Source organism: Notamacropus eugenii, chromosome 1, assembly GCF_028372415.1.
Source record: "Notamacropus eugenii isolate mMacEug1 chromosome 1, mMacEug1.pri_v2, whole genome shotgun sequence".
Taxonomy (NCBI): Eukaryota; Metazoa; Chordata; class Mammalia; order Diprotodontia; family Macropodidae; genus Notamacropus; species Notamacropus eugenii.
Window position 1 is genome coordinate 540,781,343 of NC_092872.1, and position 17,739 is coordinate 540,799,081.

Here is a 17,739-nt window from a genome sequence, read left to right on the forward strand (position 1 = left end):
AATATAAAATCTCACTAAGATTATTATTAGGATTGCTTGTGTACTAAGAAATAGTATTTGATTCAGAATAACAAAATGCCACCTAATAGGCTCTTTTATAATAAATTGGTTCCCAAAACCATTTAAACATTTAATATTATTTGGCTGATGATAACCCTGTTTAATGACTTTCTGATAATACACATTTGTCAAGGTATAAAACAGGGAGTTGTATGCTCAAGGAATGTTATTAATCACTGTGATGGAGGAGATCTGGCATATAGTCTGGGTCATGGAAAGATGTCCTGTGTATTGTGAGGTCTTCTAAAGTCTCCTGTTTGTGGATGACAATTGGTTATACTAAGCCAGAGGACACTGCATAGCCTCTGGGATGAGATCAGTAATAATTCGAAAGAGTTTGACCTGACTCTCCACACAGTAAAGATCAAGTGAATAAATAATGTCTACTGCTCAAATTTCAGCATGCACTAGAATAAATACCCGTTAGACTAGGGGTTCTGAATATATTTTGTTCCATGGATCCCTTTGGCAATCAGGTAAAACCCATAGACACCTTCTCAGAATAACATTTTTAAATGAGTAAAATAAAATACATAGCATTACAAAGGAAACTCATCATATGGAAAGGTCATAATAAAAAGTGTTTTAAGCAAGTTTGTGGGCCCCAGGTTAAGAACCCTTGCTGGAGAACTTATCCAACAGCATGTATTTCTGGGACAGAGAGCACAGATAAACAATGAGCAAATCTACCATTGAAAATAAGAGTGGGATAGATTGCCTTAAGGAAACTACAAACTTCTTTTCCTGACTTTCAAGCTTTCCATGAAAACAAAGGCCCATTTTTTCAACATTAACATTGTACATTATTGCCATATGGAAGAAAAATGAGGAATACCACAGAGAGAACAATGGAGAGGTACAAGGTGGCTGTGAACAGGCTGTAATCCATAGTTCTTAGGAACTACAAGGAACCCTGAAGAATGACTCAATGATGTCATCAAAAAATTGCATGACAGGAAGGGAAAATCTGCTGGTCAGATGGCAGGAGCACAGAATTACTCGATTGGTGCCCTTGAAATATTGGGAGAAAGAAAAGAACGTTACTCCAGCATGTTGGGAAAAATTTTTGTGATAAATTTGGAGAGAATATGGAAAAGAATCATACAGGACAAGTAGGTATGGATTAATTGAAATCTATATCATTGCAAGCAACTCTCAAACTGATGAGATCACAGATCCAGTATTGTCATATTTGCATATATTTTATGGAACTTACACTATGAGAATACCTCCTACCCACTGATCTATACAAATTGCAAGCCTTCTAAGATCTAGTAAATAAGCCCTCAGTACCTGCTAGAGATTGGAGAGGGAAAGTGACTTGGCCAGAGTCACACATTTAGTAAGCATCAGGCCAGATTTAAACACAGATTTTGATAAGTATGAGCCCAGCCTTCTTTATCCACTATTGCACACTGCCTCAGTTATAATTGCATAAATTAGTTTGATAGTCTATACATTCTGAATTTTGCAGGTTCATTTCCAATTTTACCATATGTTCTATTTGGGAAAAACTAATTCTGTAATCATGTTAGTAATCTGTCATTCTCCTTAAGTGGGTAAATTATCCAAAGATACAAATTGATGGATAAAAATAAAAACTGAAAAGTACAAAAAAATCTGACAGTCATGGTAGACACTCCATTTCTTCAGAGATATCAAGTAGCTTGGATTGAGATAAAACAAAAAAGGAAAAGTCTGGAGAGCAAATGTAAAGAAAGAGAGACAACTTTCAAGATTATAAATCAGACAATAAGGAAGCATCTTTTAGAGTATCAGGTATAAGAGAAGGTGAAGGAACATGTTGCCCCTTTCTAAATGGAAAGGGAAAAGAAATAATAATGGATACTGTAATGGTAATTTAAATGGGAATCTTTCCCATTCATTAATAGATTCATATGACTTTCCTGGGTCACAGTGAAGTCTGAGTCACATGGAGACTGTGGTGGGAGGAGTTTGCTGAAGGGTGGAACAGGAATAGACAGGGCTAGAGTAGAGCTGAGGGGAAATTAGTGAGAGAGCAGTCATAATTGAAGAATGCAGGCAAGCCCACAGATGGCTCTAAGTGAGAGAAGGGCATTTTGTTTAAGGGAGTTTGTTTGCGATTTGTTTAAGGGAGTCTGCCTGTGATTTGTTTAAAGGAGCTGGTTTGTGGGAAGCCTAACAGAGGGAAGACAGGAGGTTGGTGTTGCCCTCTGCATGCTATTGTATATAGATAATGATGGATTTGACTTTCTGGTGCCTGAATAAATGTTTTGCTTCTGTCTTCCATGTGGAGAGTCTATTGTATTTTGTGACTCAGAATTGCATGGGGATATTCATAGCCACCATAGGCACTGTGAATATCATGTTGGAGCTACAGACACAAATTTAAAATTGGTTTTGTGCAATTGTTTAGTAGTGGGTATTTATTTCACTTCAGTTGTTTCACCACAATTATGAGATAAAGGATGAAAGTATGAAAGTACAGCTGGAATAGCCAAAAAGCTTAATCAAAAACATGACATATCCCTATAATCTCTTTTCCTCTCTCTGTTCTAGCCTCTAGTACTTTTGCCCTGCACTACATGTTGTGTTACACCAGCATGTACTATATTATATCATTTCCTAATTTTTTTCATGTATGTATATATATATATGCATGTGTGTGTATATACGTAGATAGATAGATATAGAGTATTGACCAAAAAATGGTAAGTTTGCCAAGATCCAATTATACATTTTATACTTGATAAAATCAGAAAATCAGATTTGTAAGGAACCTTGAAGGCCATATACCTGAAAAAATATCTAACTTACAAGATCTCCAATAAAGAAGTCACCCAGCAATCAATTCCACTTTTGGACAGTTCTAGTTAGGGTTTTTTTTTTCAAAAATAAAGTATAAATTTATCTTTTTGATACTAAGCATCATGTATTTAAAAAATGGAAAAGACCTCAGAGTTATCTAATCCAACTCCATCATTTTACATAAAAAATACTAGAATCCTAAGAGTTTAAGTGATTTGTCTGTCCATAATCACACAAGTAGGGTTCAGGGAGGACTAGCACTTGGTGTGAGGACTTGCTAAGCCCTTTGCAGAGCTGTTCATCCACCTTTGATGTCCACCTTCACCTAACTCTCCTGTGGCTTCAAGAAGCATGCTCAACAGACACCCTGGTAGACCATCTCAACAGATGGTAAAACCAGGTTGAGGATAACTGACAAATCTGTCACTGAGTTAGGGGGATGTGTACCTCAAGAATGAGAAGATTTTCCCCAGAGGAATGGGTGGATGAGAACAATTTATTTCAACAGCCATGAAGGTGGTTGATGCAGGCACTATGAAGCACTTAGAGTTTGGTCAGATTTAGAAGACATCCATTGCATCCTGGGGCATCGCCAATTCTCTTGGCTTTTGTCCTGCCACTGGACTTTGATGACTCTGGGAAAGAATGAGGCTGATTATTTTGTGCAACTCTGACTCACTTAAATCCAATTCACACACAAGTCATCACCCATGATGTCATTTGTCCCCTTTGAAAATGAAGGATAAATAACAATGATCACATAAGTATTCAATTGCAGAGCAAAGGATTTAAACCAAAGTCCTCTGATTCCCTTGACTCCATATTTAATACTCCAATAAACTAATGCTTCTCTCTACTCTTTGCTCCTGGTTCTGCCCACTGAGTTCAAACAGAACAAGTCTCTCCACATTCTTTCATATGATATCCTTTCAGATACTTAAAGATGTATATCACATCCCTGACAAATATCCAGGCTAAATATCTCCATCCAGATCTTTCAATCAATCTTCATATCAAATGGACTCAAGGCCTTTCACCTTCTTGGTTGCCTTTCTCTGGAAGCTGTCTGGTTTATCAATATCCTTCCTGAAATGCATTACCTACAACTTCACATCATATTTCAAATATTGCCTTATAAGGAGAAAATACACATGTTTATCACTTTTTTTCTTCCTGAAAACTATGTTTCTCTTACTGAAGTCTAATATTAAATTGCCTTTTTTGGCTGCCACTTCACACTACTGACTGATACAGAGTTTAGAATCTACTGAAACCCCTAGATCCTTTTCAGACAAACCTCTATCAAAGCAAGCCTCTTCCCATTCTTTATTTACAAAGTTGACTTTTGAACCCAGGTATAATGCTTTGCAAATTTCTATCAAATTTCCTTTCATTAGATTCAACCAAATTCTCTAGTTTTCAAAGTTCTTTTTGGAATCTGAGTACTTCCTCTGAAGTATTAGCTATCCCTACAAGTTTCAAGGAAAGGATGGTAGAATTATAGCTATTTTCCTGATGTCATCCTACCCTTTTGGAGGAAGTGACATTAGAAGGTATGAGTTTTGGGGGGAGATTTAGCCTCATACAGGAAGAGTGTTACCTTTGGTGGGAAATGTAAAGGGACAATATAACCAGAAAACAGTAGGACTTTCCCCTTCTTTCTATAGCATCACCACTGAGAGCTGAAATCTTTTGAGGTTCTATTAATAACACCCCTCATCATATGACAGGCTCTCTCTTGAGGTTTCTGGCATGCTAAGGAGAGTCTTTATAGACCATGTACCTTAATTCCAGTAGTATTCTGGGAAAATATAATTACCTTTTATTTCTTTTCCATCTACATGCTTTGTGTTGTGAATAATATTGGGGTTTAGGGAGGGAGTGAATTTTTGCATCAAATATTTCAAATTAGCTGAGAGATTGGCATATTTGTGTCTGAGCTAGAATATTTCCATAGTAATATCCATTATATATTTCAAATATTTATATCCAATAAATATATACCTATATTTCAAGGAAACTCTGTGTGTGTGATTTATGGGGTGTCATCTGCCTTGACACACTATTGTCAAGGTTAAAAGATCTCAGTGCTTATGAGAGAAGTTGTCCTAGAAAACTCAGGGAGCAGTCCTAGTAATGCAACTCTGATTCACTAAGCATGCAGCAAATCAGATGAGTAGGACAGGGAATATAAATTCAGAATGGAATTTGAAATGCCAAATAGCTGGCTCAAGTACCATCACTCTACATACAAAATTGCCAAAATCCCTTTAACTTCCCCTGCCCCAATATTTCTTTTAGGGATACTATCATTGCCTTAAACTTTTTCTTGTAACTAACAAAAGTAGGCTTAATGTACTTTTGAGGAGGCAAATATCCAACAGAGACATCTGAAGTAAAGATGATAGGCAACCAAGAAGGTTGAGCTCCTTCCTACCCACTCCTAGCCATCAGTTTCCTCCAACTCACCTTGTTTCCAAAAATGAAGAGGAGTCATGCTAGTTCACTGAACCAGCAATATTCTTCTTAGCTGTGAAACCTGAAACAATCAGAAAGCATTCCCTTGCTTTAACAATCAGGAAAACACCAAAACAACTAGAGATCCAAAACTCAATACCAAGTTGCAAGCAAAAATAAACATGGGTTATTTTCTTCTTCTCCTGCTTAATTCTATTGGTGGCATTGTTTTTAAGCTTTTTTTTATACTACTCAAATAGTTGTGCTTCCAGGGGGGTTTATTCTGCCCTGTATTATCAACTGTTTGTTCACGAACATGAAATTTATCAACAAACATATACAGTTTAACTAGTGGCTTACATTTTAATGAGCACTGTCAGCACCACTGTCAAATCAGATCCCTACTGTTCAATTTGTCTGTTGTCACTTATTCTAGGTCTCTGAGCAATTCATCCTAGGACTATCCACTTATATCCTCTTAGAATGGGATATACTATCATTTAGAATCAACCTATTCACCCAGAAAAGGGTATATTGTGACAATCTAAGACAGTAAAAAAAAGCTAGAAATAATAAAACTTTTTGCATTTCTTAGACTTTATAAAGGTTCTCTATATAAACACATTGAACAAGACTCCTTTGGAATTAGCTGAGAACAGGTGCCTATAAAACAGGTGGAATCAAAATAATTTGATTAAAAATATTTTTTCTTTAAAACTCTTCATGATTTTCTTAAAGGAGCTAAAACTAAGCAGATCTCTCCCCCATGCCCCCAAAAGGTAATTCATTTGAGAAGTATTGGGGAAATAGTACAGTGAAGTGGAAATCACACCAGATATGTAATCAGAGATTTTGAGCTCAAATCCCAGCTCTTTTACTGTCTGTGTAGCCTGGGACAAATGAATTAGCCTCTCGGGCAGTGATTTCTAGTTTGTAAAATGACTACATTAGACTAAATAACTTCCAGAGTTCCTTTTGGCTCTAAGTCTACAGTATAATGATCAGCAGACACAAATTAATGGACAAAATTTTTCCCTCAATGCAACTCAACAAGTATTTATTAAGTGCATCCTATGCTCCCAGTATTATGTGAGAGCGGGGGAGAGGAAAACAGAGAAAGAGGGAGAGAAAAGAAACAGGCTCTACATTGTCCTGAGTTGAAACAACCCCAACAAAGATAAATAAATATAAAATTTATGAAAAGTAAATACATGGTAATGGTGGGGGTGGAGGGGACTCAGAAAAGTACACCAATAACTAGATATAGGATGTGATGTATGATCCAAGTCTAGAAGGGAGATTGAGGATTCCAAAAGTCTGAGGTAAGGAGGAAGAGTATTACCAGCTGGTGTGCCAGTCTGGGCAAAAGAAAAGAGGTAAGAGATCCTACCTTCACAACATCTCGATATCTGCCTCCCTTGGTCTCCTCTGACACTGCTACCTCCCAGCTACAGGCTCTTATCACCTCCCATTTAGAATCAAGTAAGATCCGGTTGGTTTGTCTCCCTGGCTCAAGGGGTCAGGGAGGGCAGGAGCAGGGTTGAAAAGATCAGACCTGCCTCAAGTTTCTCTCCCATTCCAGTTCATCCTCTAATATGCCATCAAAGAGATCATCCTAAAATTCAGGTCTGAGATATTTGTGAAAGTACTTAGCACAGTTCTTGGAAAACTTAGATGAAACATAAATGCTTATCTTCCTTTCTCCTTTCCCATAGCATCCCCAGTATCCCTCTCTGTCCCCTTCCCAAAGAGCCATCCTATATATTAAATAGTATTTTTAAGAACAAAAAAGAAAGGGGCGGGGGGGAAGTCAGCATAATTGATCAATACGTCAAAAACATCTGAAAATATGTGCAGTGTCCCATACTTGTAGACCTTCTACACTGGCAAAGTTGTGAAGAATGTCTTCTCATATCTCTTCTTTCAAGCTGTTCTTGTACTTTTTAAATTTTTTATTGATTTTATTTTTAATTCATGGAATAAAGTAAGCATTTCCATAACATAGTATAATTTTTTAAAAGATGATTGTATATGAAACTATAAATCTATTATGTACAACTTGCTATTGCTTTTAAATATATAATAAAGTTATCATGTACATTTCTTTTTTCCTTCCCTACTCCCTAATTTTTAATTGTTCACTTTTGATTTTTTTTGCATGGAATTGTTCTTTCCATTTACATTATTTTATATATGTATATATATATATATATATATATATATATATATATATATATATATATGTACGTATTTTTCTTGGCTCTGTTTGCTTAATACTATTGTTAGTCAAAAAGAAAAAAGTTCAGAATGTCAGATGAAATCTGCAAACTTCAGTCTCTCTATAAGTCTCCATGAGAAAATTGCATTCCAATTACAAGGGGAAACAAATAATGGGATGTTATCTTATCTCTAAACATAGTGTAGCACACCATTATTTTCTATTTTATCTTTAAAAGGATTGATTTGCTTACCCATTAATTAATTAATAATTCAGAAGCTGTTTGAAGACACAACCAATTAGCTGTAGTAATTAGCATTTATATGTTCTTTGATTATTTTTCCCAATTCCTTTCTTCTATTCCAGCAATACAAATGCTCTCTTCCAAAGGTGTGTGGTCTTTTTTTTAATTGCTTAGTAGTAAGACCTCTTTAATAATCAATTGGCCAATTCCATAGACTTCAAAGAAGCATAGCTGTTAGTGATGGAGACCACAATGTGATGATACTTCAGTCTTTAAGGAAATGCCAAAATATCTCACTCCACTAAAAATGCATTTTTGTTGAGTTTTCACAGGAGCAAACACAGACCTAATTTTCACCATTCGTACATATAAATTCTTTACAAAGGGGTATATTTTCATTATATAATCCAAAATTCATCTTTTTTCTAGAGAGAGGAAGAAAAAAATAATGTAAAGACACCATGAAGCAAGAGCAAAGTATCATGGGCATGTTCCTTCTAGATAATCACATTTGTATTACTTACCCCTCAGAGTTGTAAGGAAAACACTTTGCCAACTGCAAAGCCAATAGATAGCTGAAATTATTACTTTCTTCCTTTCACAGGATATATGCAAACATTCGTGTTTACACAAATAAGCTCAACTAGAGAGAAAAAGAACTATGTTGGAGATGTGATAAAGTTTATTTTAAGCCAAGTTTAAAAAAAAGTATAAATTCACTTTCATTATTAATCTATGCTGGTTAGTTACCCTGGAAACTCCATTAGCCATTTGTAGCTTAATTGTCCAGTAACCAAATCTTCCCTTTGAACAGCACCTTTAAGAGATTTGAATAATCACTTGGCTGATTATAATCTTTTTTATAGAAAGAAGGTAGAAAAGAGAGAAGAAAAAAGGGAAGGAGAAGAAGGGTGAGAAAAAGGAGGGGAAAAATGGAGGAAGAGAAGGAAAATAAAAGGGAAATAAGAAAAGGAGGAGAAGGAGAAGAAAGAAAAGGTGAAATAGGAGAAGGAAGAAGTATTAAACTATTCTCTCTGAAGCTTTCCTCTGACAAGTTCTCTCCTCCTTAAAGATAGACCACTCCCTGAAGTTCTTACATAAAATATAGGAAAATATACACTAATATTCACTAGGTACACAAAAATAGAAGCAATGTGGCATAATGAATAGACTCAAGATTGGAGTCAAATAAAACTTATAATTTCATATGTAATCCTCTTTTCCTGTCCTATTATATATGTGGAAATGCACATTTTATTCACTGTTTGTTAAGTTCAGAATGCACATATATATGTATGGTGTACAGTAGTATATAGTAGGTGCTTAGTAAATGCTTGTTGATAAATTTCTTTGTAAAATTTTTCTATTTCTTCATACTCTGTGATGGGTATTGGTTGCAAGTTGTGACGTGTATATGTGTATATGTGTGTGTGTGTGTATATATATATATATATATATATATGTAGGTATACTACTATATATTATACATATGTGGTAGAGGGGGAAAGAAATGTTAGTTTCACTAAGAGTTCAAAAGGGCCATCTAATCACATACCTTCATTTTTCCCTCCAAGAAACCTATAACATGTTGTCACACAGCAGCTCTCAAAATGTGGTACAGGTTACCATGTGGGTCCCCAAGACCCTTTCAGGGGATCTGTGAGGTGAAAACTATTTTTATAAAAATACCAAGGTGTTTTAATAAATGAGGAGAAACTGAGGCCCAAAGAGATTAAGTTACTAATAAAAGGTTACAGAGCCAATATTCTAACTCATGTTCTCTGACCTTAAATTTGACACTCTAAGCACTGTGCCACTTCAGTGCAAAAACAGATGCAAGAAGGGACAGTAAAAACCAGGCTAGAGGCTATAATTCAGAATCAAAAAAAAAATGAAAATAAGCCAAAGGCTTATATACTACCCAGAACCCTCACATATTCATATCATGACTATTTCAAAAAGATTCAGATAAAGGATTTGGCAACCACCAAACTTTTTTTAAAAATCAATTCTATTTTAACAGATAGAAAGTGATTGGTCATAAAGTGTTTTGTGACTTGTTTAGGATAAGTAATAATTTTGACATCGTTTTATTTTGTGGTTTAAATGGTTATACATGTGTACTTGCTTATTTGAACAACTAGGCTAACTCAGAACATCTGACACTAACCAGATGAAAACAGATTGAGCTGGTTTCTTTAATTCTCTGTCCATTGAATGCTAGTTTTCTATCCATCTATCTATTTACATTTCTACATCTCTATCTATATCTATAGATATATATAGTTATATATTTCATCACTCCCTTTTGCTAAGTTTTTAATTTTGTGGTTCTGTAAGAATAGATATTATTCCAAGGAGTGTTCTACAAAGAGTACATTTCAGTGACTGTTGGGTATATTTCAATAACTGTTGGTCAGAAGTGAAGATTTTAAGGATCATTTGAGCCCACGATGAAGCAAGATCTGTCCCCCCCAAAAGAAAAAAAGTCTCAGTTGAAAATGAGAAACACTTAATGATAAGAACAGTTAATCTATTGCAGTCAAATCATCTAATTAGTCCTTATAAAACATGTGAAGGCCTTCAGACGGACGTAACAGCTGGAAGGCCTGTTATTGATTGCTCTACAGCAGCAGTTCTCAAACTTTTAGGTCTTCAGGACCCTTTACAATCTTTAAAATTGTTGAGGACCACCCAAAGAGCTTTTTTTTAAAATGGGTTATAGCTATCAATATTTACTATACAGGAAATTAAAACACCTTAATAGTATTATGAAAATAGTTTTGACCTCACAGACCTCTCTGGATCTTGGCCTTGAGAAACACTGGACCACATTTTAAGAACTGTTGTTCTACCATATGTTGTAGGTTTCTTGAAAGGGAAAGAATATCAAGATCAACTTTTTTAAAAAACTGCTAATTATTGATATGAAGGAAAGAATACTTTTCATGGGTAAGAGAGTACAAAGTTTGGAGTATTGAAGAATGGGGGAAGAGGTAATTTTTACTGACAAACTCACTTTTTAACTTAAGGCTATAATAAAACCTTTGTCAGAAGTTCAGTTGAGCCTGTAAGATCCTAGATTTGGGGTGGGGGGGAGGCAGGGAAATGGGTCTCTCTGCACTGAGGGAATAATGAATTCTGAAAAACAAACTGATATAAGAAGTAGAAATGTCCCAGAATTATAAAGATTCCCAAATGAGTCCAGAATACTGTAACAAAAGCTTACAACATGTCCCACATCTCAAAAGGTTATGTAATTTATCCAAAAAAAAAAAATGCTAAACAAGCTTCAGTAGCCTAGGAACTTGACAAACTGAAAATCCGTTGAAAACCTATAGGCAATAATCGAGGCCACACTCATAAAAATAAAGTGTTCAAAGCTACATTTAATGTTTAATGTGGAAAAAGTGTAGTTTCATGATAAAATTTAAAGAATATTAAAAATCTTATGAACTCAATGACAAATTGTGTTTTTTAGAAGTATCTGCAGCAAAATAAGGACATACTGTGTAGTAAAATATTTTTAAAATCTGAAGAGTTTAAAACTCAATTGATGTAATTTATTGCAATGTAATTTATGCAATTTTTCTTTTGTCCCAATTAGTTTGTGTACCACTCTAGAAATGACAAGGGTTGGAAAAGGTGGGGGTGCAAATTCTAGGATTCCACCCAAAGACCAGAGTACAAGGGTGGGCCATCTGGAATGAATTTACAGACTCAAGTAAGTCAAGGTGGTAAAGATTTATTGTTACACTTTTCATCAGGCAAGAGTTCTTAGGGAACCTATGATGTGAAAGGGGTACAGGTAAAGTTTATATAGAATATCCTATAAAATATGAGCCACATATGCTAACTAGGTGGTTCAAGGTGGGATTAGGAATTGGTTAAGGAATAGTTACTTCTTAAAGGAACATGCACTTTTAGTATCTATTGCACAGGTATTTTATCCAGAGTTCATAAAGGGCTACATGGAGCTTGTGATTTTAGTCCTGAAATGTCACTAAGTCAACTAATGGTCAGGGCTGACTGAGAAAAACCCAGGCTGCCCCCATCAATGTCTTCTTAGGCAAAATAATCTTAAGGGAGTATACATATGTCTAAGTCTAAGAAACATATGATAGGTCAGTGAGTAGTAAATATCTTTATGACCCAGTTTAGCCAGTACACAACTGGTTCAAACTAATAAATTCTATAGGGGCAGCTGGCTACTGTATCAGGAAGAAAGATAAAAGTTTTGCTAGGGAAGACTGTCCTCAGAATGGGGAGAAACTGCCAAGGATAGGATAAAGAGAAAAGTGATTTTTAGAGAGAAATGTGATTTTAGAATTGGGATCCTAGCACAGGCACCCAAGCACCCCATCAGAAATAGCAGCTTTTCCTTCACTTCTTTCTTTTTTGTTTATCTTAGTATTATTATTGTTGTTGTTGTTGTTGAACAAAGAAAACCTCATTATCTAGTGTATGGAGAACAGAAATATTTTGAAATGAAGGTAATAGAATTTAAAAAAGTATCAATTTTAAAAATTTAGCATGCTACATATATGAGTATTTCAACCATTATGTATCTGTGGTTAGATCAACTTGTTGATCAAGATGAAAATTAGAAGAAAACTCTGTATAATTATAGTATTTCCAATTTGATGTGTTTAAACAAGCAAAGGATCTGTGTTTATAAGTAGTATTAATAGGATTCCCTCCAGCAATGCAAATACCAATTTAACACTTAAATCTTAGAGAATTGTCTGAGGCACAAATGAATTTATCCAGAATCTCAGAGTCAATATCAGAGGTGGAATTTGCATCCAGTTCTTCCTGAATGCAACTCCAGCCCCATATACACTATGCAATTGTACTTCTTCAAATAAACCATAGTCTCCAGAAAACAGGAAAGATAAAATTAAAGATACTTCTTGGAGTTTAATTATTATAAAACTTACCACAGCATGAAAAGCCAAAGAAAAAACAAATCTTCAGATACGTTGGTAGAAATCTACCACTACCCAAGAATACATGTCAATAAAACTAGTGTTCGACCACAAGAAAACTTGTTAATTTGCAGCTCTTTTTTAGAATGATTCATTTTCATTAATATAATAGTGCAATTCTACAACCTTAGTACTTGATACCAAAAAAAAAATGTAGTTATTGAGAAATTAGGAAAATGAAGTCAAGAAAAGTAGTTGGATATAATCAAATATCTACAGAAGACCATGCTGGAGGTAGCACATATTTTAAAGGGAGAACAAGGGGTGATGAATAAGAATTTATTAAGTACCTACAGTGTTCTAGGCATTGTGTCAAGTGCTGTCCAAATATTATCTTATTCACTCACACAACCAGTGTGAGTCAGAGCAAATACTTGAAACTAGATTAGGGTTCTAAAACCAGCTCTTTATCCCCCTACCCACTACACCACACTTCTAACCTGTCATAAGGTCATAGAATCACACATTTAGAACTGGAGGGGAACTTAGAGACCATCTAGTCAAATCTCCTCATTTTATAGATGAGGGGAAACTGAGGCCCAGAAGAGACCCAGAGAGATTAGGCGTCCAGTCCAATACACTTGGGGACTGAATTATAAAGCATCTCAAAAGGGAGAATAGTCCTTCCAAAGTGGTGAGAGCAGGGGAAATCCCATACAATACTTTTGCCAAAAGTATGCAGCTAAAAAGATATTGGCAATAAATAATTCCTGTTTCTCTAACAGGTTCACTAAATTTGTGTCAAGAATGGAAACATAAGAAAGAACAGACAGGTGTTTGTAGATTATTTTAAAATATAAGGCCATAGCTTTAAGGTTTCACAACTGGCTAAAAGGCATTGAAAATATAAAATCTTAATATATTTTTATTATTGATTTTTGAAAGGATTTGACTCAGTAAAACAAAATGTAGCCTTGAAAACATTCCTCAAAAATCTACTAAGTATATATTTAAAATCAAAATATATGTGACCATAATGAAAAAAATTGTTCAACAGCTGACTAACTTAAAACTAAACACGGTAGACTTCCAGGTCTTATGAGAAACAAGATAAAGGACTAGACATTCTCTCTGATGCCCAGGACCTCTTGAACCTCTCCAAAACATCAATGACGCACCACATAGCAAGCAATTTCAATTGTCTCCATATTCTAGGATATGTAAAATCTAAGAGAAGGTCAAAACAAAACAAAAATCTGTAAACTGACACTCATTGCAGTGAGGCTGCACTAGAGACTCAAGGACCTCATATAGGCTTACAAAAAAAATCTGCTACCAAATTTTGGTCCTCTTTTTCTCTTTCCAGTGCTTTGAAAGCCTCAGATTTGGGTTGGGAAAGTTTGTCAGAGCCAGACAGCCATCAAAAGCTCAGCCCTTCAAGAAGAAAAACCTGCTATGGGCCACAACCACATGGCACCAGAACTGCAAAGCTCTGAACTGTCAGTACCAACCAGAACACTGTGTGTTAGGGTGAGGATAAGGGGGTGTGGTGCAGCACTTCACTAAGCCTAAGTAAAAGAATAAAACAACCAGCTGGGGTCAGTTCCAACCATCCTTTAAAGTTACTTGGGGCAGAGATCTATGCTTACCAACCATGAATTGCCCAGCACAGGAGAAGGCTGAGACGCTGATATCTAGCTCACAAGGAAATCAGTATGGGAAACAGCAGTCAGAAAGTGAAAAGAGGAAAATGGGAGGATGAAGGAAATTACCAAAGTTTGCAGGAAGAAACTCAGAAGACCTTGAACATAAGCAGATAAATCAACAGAGAAAATATTAACCACAGAAGGAAATACAACCTCTAGATCTGGTAAAGTAGTTCAGGCATCTATGAATAAATACGGCAGAACAGAGAAAAATGATTCAACACTTGATGAGACAAAGGACTCAGTGAAATGTGAAAATATAGAACCACAACATGCTGTTCCTGAGTGGTTCCAAAGAGAAATAAGAATTATGAGAGCAGAATTTATGGCCTGCACAGCAAAAATAATGAGCAGAATAGAAAAACTGGAATCTACCTTGGCAAGTCTCACCAAAGAAAAAGAGAGAATATATTTGGAATGCAAATACATAGAAGTGAAGGACAATCTAGAAGAAGAGAGCAAAATAAAAATAATAATATTATTAAAAGAAGATATGTGCACTGTGCAAGTCAAACATATTAATCCCAAAGACAGGGTGTGTATAGACAACCTAAGGATCATAGATGTCCTGAAGGACTGACAGGACAAAAACCTAATTACCATAATGCAAGAAATAATAGAAGAGAATTGTTCAGAACCTCTGAATATAGAAAATGGCATACCAATTGAAAGAATTCACAGATCACCTCCAGAAAAAAAAAAAAACACAAGGCTGCAAATTCCAAGATACATAAGGATTAAATTTAGCAATTCAATTCAGAAACAAGTACTGCAAGTGATTAGTAAAAAGACCTTCAAATACAAAAAAAAATACAATTTAATGACATAATACTGTTCTGCAGCTCATCACCACACCCACCCCACCCCCCCAAAAGTAGAAGGAAATAGAATAATGTGTCCCAAAGAGCAATGGAGCTCAGGATGTACCCAGGGATCTGGCAAGTCTGAGCTCATCATATGTCAAAAAGAAAAAGATATTCAATAATAAAGAAGTATTTTGAAATATTTTTTAGAAGTAAAATCAAACTAATAGACAATTTTCTTCTTGAATACTGCAGACAACAAAAATGCAGGAGGAGTGAGTAAATGCAGCGGTCAAAAACAACAATAAACAGAATGATAGGAGAGACAACAGTGAGGAACTCCTTTCTGAATGTACACAAAAGGGATGAGGTGAAGGTGGAAGTCTTGTGGAGGTAACAAGTAAAAGGTAATCATGGGGCATTATAAACAGAACCTGGTGACACTGCCTGGAGATCAATCCATGATTTTTTTTGTGTTTGTTTGCTTATTTTTGGTGGGACTCCATTACATCACACGAGGATAGGTGAAAGGTGGGAAGTGAGGAAGGGGACAGAGAGGGTCAAATCAAGGGTTAATAATGAGAGGAAGGTGAACACTGTAGTCTGGGGGATTTCGCGTTTGAAAAGTCTACTCATTTACTTAAGAGAGGGGCAGTCAAGAACTCCTGAGGGAAACTGGCACCTGGAGATGGAGAATATGAACCCAGGAAGGAGATTTTGAGGCAAATAGGGATGGGAGGAAAAGTAAACAAGACAGGGTATATAGATCAATGGTGGACTGCATTATCAGGGACTTGCAGTGTAAGGGCCACTACCCATAGGGCAGTGTCCTCTCTGACATTTGCAATAGATACTGGTCTGGGAATGAGGCACTATGGGAAAGAAGAATCTGCAGCTAAAGCTCTATAAGGGAGTGACAGAAACATTCTAGGAGAGCCTAGAATGGATGCCTTGGGAACTTTTACCTTATGAGGAATATAGAGAAAAGAGACCAGACAATCATGAATCAAAGAATGAGAATCTACGGTAAACAGAAAGAGATGATGGATAATTAAGAGAGTAAAAGAAATCCTTTTTGGAAAGGGATACAAAAAAAAGAAATTTTTAAAAATTAATGATAAGGACTCTTTGAAGAGGGGGAAAGGCAGAAAAGATCTACTTGATTAACTGAGAGGCAAAAAAAGAGGAAAGGATTATATAACCAGATAAAAGCAGTAAAGATAAAGGAACTAATAAACAAAACCCCAAAAGAGATGAAAGGAGGGAAACAAGGGTGAAGGAAAGAGAGCCGATGGGAACAGGGTCACCTTAAAAAAAGGTTATGGTAAAGTAACAGAAGGAACACATAAGTTGTGCTTACAGCACAAGAGGGGGGAAATCACAACTTTAAAAAAATTAGAAACAGAGGAAAATATAAACCTTACTCTCATAAATTTAAATATGAATGGATTAAGCAATCCAACAAAACAAAAGAGAGTGACAGTTTGTATAATAAACCAAAACCCTGCAATCTGTTTCTTACAAAACACATTTAAAAAACAAAAACATAAAAAATAAAACTGAGGGATTGGGCGGGGGGAGATTTCCGATGATCAAAGGAATCCCAGAAAGCAGGAGCTGCAATCATACTCTCTTACAAAGCAAAAATAAGAAGGGATAAAGACACTATATTTTGCTGAAATGAATCATAGAAAACAAATCAATAGCACTAATAAACTTATATGCTCCAAATGCCTTAGCATTCAAATTCATAAAAGAAACATTATTTGAGCTACAAAATGACATAGACAGTAACACAAATCAGGAAACAACTGTCCTTCCAAAGATAAACAAAAAAGAAAATGTGAAACCAAACAAATTTCTGGAGAAACTTGAGTTAAAAATAAATTATATGATATCTTCTAAATGGGACAGCAAAAGAATATACATATTTCTCTGCACTTTTAGAAAAGTTAACCATGCACTAGGGCACAGACACATTACATACAAATGTAAAAAGGCAGAAATAGTTAATACAAGCTTTACAGATCATAATACAGTGAAAATAATAATTGCCTCAGGGAACACAAACAGAAGATACAGATCCAAATCGAGACTTAACAAGGAAATCCTAAATAATAAGTGAGTCTAAGAACAAATTAGAGAAATAATTAATAACTATGTAAAGGAAAATGATAATAATAAAACTACATACCAAAATTTCTGGGATGCTGCTGAAGCAGTCCCCAGATGGGAAATCTTATCCTTACAAACATACATTAACAAAATAAAAATGGAATGATTAAAGAACTGAAGATACATTTTTAAAATACAAAAGTCAGCAAATAAACAAACCTAAAATAAGCATGAAAGAGAAGATAGTAAAAATTAAAGGGAAATAGATAAATTCAGGGGAAGGGGAATATAGAAATGATAAATAAAACTAAAAGCTGTTCTTTGAAAATACTAACAAAATTGATCGACCCTTAACTAATCTTACTAAAAAGAAGAGAGCAGAAAATCAAATCAATAAAATAGCAAATGAGCAAGGTGA

At 35.3% G+C, this 17,739-nt stretch overlaps 1 long non-coding RNA gene across 1 annotated transcript; it reads right to left on the bottom strand.

Moving 5' to 3' along the window:
• Window positions 1-1,884: 1,884 nt before the first annotated feature.
• On the bottom strand, window positions 1,885-7,003 carry LOC140520285 (uncharacterized). The gene is made up of 3 exons (XR_011972450.1): window positions 6,698-7,003; window positions 5,320-5,389; window positions 1,885-3,485 (listed from the first exon to the last, which is right to left on the bottom strand). It is a non-coding gene; the product is annotated as an uncharacterized lncRNA (long non-coding RNA).
• Window positions 7,004-17,739: the final 10,736 nt, after the last annotated feature.